Here is a 2,945-nt window from a genome sequence, read left to right as displayed (position 1 = left end):
TGATTAGCCCCGCCCCGCTAAGCCTATTGGTTAAGAATGTGGCGACCGACTCTACTGACCAATCAATAAACCGCTTCGATGAATATTCAAAGAAGCTGGAACTTCAATGTCTGTAACCCCAGAGGTGTTCTCAAACTTTTTTTGCAGCCAGATATACCTCATTAAATGTGAAATAAATTCAAAAACACCACAGCACATTTTTATTTTATGAACATATACTAACGATTTCAATATTACAAATATAGCTATTTTTTGCCCTTGTAATATAGTATTGGAATTTAAGCCTAAACAAAAACGCTCACAAAAACACACACACACGCACATATACATACAGCTGATAAATCTTCAGATTGACAGAATGACTACTCTGCAAGACAATCAAGACTGGAGATAATACTTAGGTCTAAGAGCATTATTTCCAACTGGAAAGCTGGATGTTGATTTAGCCCCCAAATTTGGGAAGAATTATGAGGAAATCCATCCAAATGAGGATTATGATCATTACACACATACATACATGCATACATACATACATTCAAAGGTATAACTCAACTCAAGCTTTATTGTCATTCTTCCACTAACACAGTATACAAAAGCACCAAATGTCATAGACTCTGAACAGCAAGATTAAACATTAGACATATATAAAGAATAAACATTAAACATAGCAGAGTTAAAGTGCTATAAATATGAGTTTAAAATGTAAGTAGTGTAAGAACAGAATAATGTGCAAATGCACAATAAGAGGTGACAATGTGTGTGCAATATCCAGTGAGCATATTTGAGCAGAATAAGCAGCTGTCTATAGTAAACAGATACAAATCCCAGACTGCAGATGTCAACAATGTCCAATGTGCATTATAATGCACATTAAAGTGGCTGAGTGCAAGAGAGTGTTAATGTCCATTGAGTGACCATTAATGTCCATGTTGCACAGTTTTTTTTTGGAATTCAACTTTTTTATTGTTTAAAAGGCCAAACTTCAAAGTACATCAACACGGCATTCAATATTCATGCTATTACACATTCAGCCACTAGTGGAATACAATCATAATAAAAGCACATGGAAATTAAACAGTTGTTAATCAGTCCTACTTATTCAAACCATTTTTTATATGTTGCCAGAAATGATCCCATGTTTTCTTCATTTCTACCTCACTATGCAGTCTCCCCAACATGCTCTCGTACAAAGCAATTTCAATCATCCCATCAATCAGTGTGTTTAGGGCTCTAACAGTTTGGGGGATGAAGCTGTTGCAGAATCTTGTAGTGCGTGTCCTTATGCTTCGGGAAAACTCCTGCCTGATGCCAGGGGCTTAAATATACTGTGGGAGAGGTGAGAAGGATCCTTCACAATGGTAGAGGCTCTGCGTACACAGCGCATGTAGAAGGAGAGGGAGACCCCTATGATCCTTTCAGCTGTACTCACTATGCACAGGGTCTTGTGTTCTAAGGTTTTGCAGTTTCTGAACCACACATTGATGCAGCTGGCCAGAACGCTCTCCACAGTTTCTCTGTAAAAGGTGGTCAGGAGTGGTGATGGGAGGCTGGCTCTCTTTTGCCTCCTCAGAAAGTGAAGTCGTTGTTGGGCCTTCTTTACAGTGGAGTTGGTGTTGGTAGTCCAGGTAAGTTAATCAGAAATGTGTACACCAAGAAACTTGGTGCTACTGACTCTTTCCACTAATGAGACACTAATGAGCAGGTTGTTATTGTGATACCAGTTCACCAGTTGTTCCAGCTCCTCTCTGTATGGTGTTTCATTGTCATTGCTGATGAGGCCCACTACTTTTGTGTCATCAGCAAACTTTCCGATGAGGTTGGAGCAGCGTGAATAGCAGTGGGCTGGGCACACATCCTTGTGGGGGCACCGGTGCTCATTGCCTGATGTTCTGCTGCCGAGGAGTACTGATTGTGGTCTGTTAGCCAGGAAGTCTAAAATCCAGTTGCAGAAAGGAGTGTTGACTCCCAGTAGAGAAAGTTTCCTCACTAGTTGCTGGCAGATGATTGATTTGAATGCTGAGCTGAAATCAACAAAAAGCATTCTGACATATGTGTCCTTGTGTCCAGATATGAGAGGACAGAGTGCAGGGTGTAGGAAATAGTGTCGTCCGTGCAGCGGTTGAAACAGTATGCAAACTGGAGTGGGTCCAGTGAGGTGGGCGGAGCAGAATAAATATGCCTTTTGACTGGACGCTCAAAGCACTTCATCATGATGGGAGTCAGTGTTTCTGGGTGGTAGAGACACTTTGACTTCTTCGGCAGCGAGAATTTTTGAAGCTCGCAGAGACCACAGCCTGGCTCAGGGAGATTTTAAAGATGTCTGTGAGGACACCTGCCATTTGTTTGGCACAGTCCCTGAGCTAATTATAAGAAATAATAAGAAGAAAAACAGGACATTATTTTCTACATGGTGCACTTATTAGTTGAATCTCGCAATATTTTGCTTGGAATAAGTGTCCAAATTATGTGTTCCCAAATAATATCTTCTCACTGATAGACAAGGGGCACCAATTTGAATGCAAACTGTCACTGCAGTAGAGATTTACCATGGAGTTTACTATGCTTTCAGATGTGGTAACATATTGTATACACACACGTGTGTATATATATATATATATATATATATATATATATATATATATATATATATATATATATATATATATATATATATATATATACAAACACAACATAGAAGGGAAAAAGAGAGAGCGTGCAACACCAACATAACTCTCTTTATATATATATATATATATATATATATATATATATATATATATATATATATATATATATATATATATATATATATATATAAAGAGAGTTATGTTGGTGTTGCACGCTCTCTCTTTTTCCCTTCTATGTTGTGTTTGTATGTGCATGCATAAAGTAAGGATTAGAGGGACAGCAAAGCCTGTATGCCTGCAGATACGCCCACCCACACC

This window comes from Silurus aristotelis (assembly GCF_946808225.1).
Source record: "Silurus aristotelis genome assembly, chromosome: 4".
NCBI lineage: Eukaryota > Metazoa > Chordata > Actinopteri > Siluriformes > Siluridae > Silurus > Silurus aristotelis.
Note: the sequence above shows the minus strand (reverse complement) of the source record.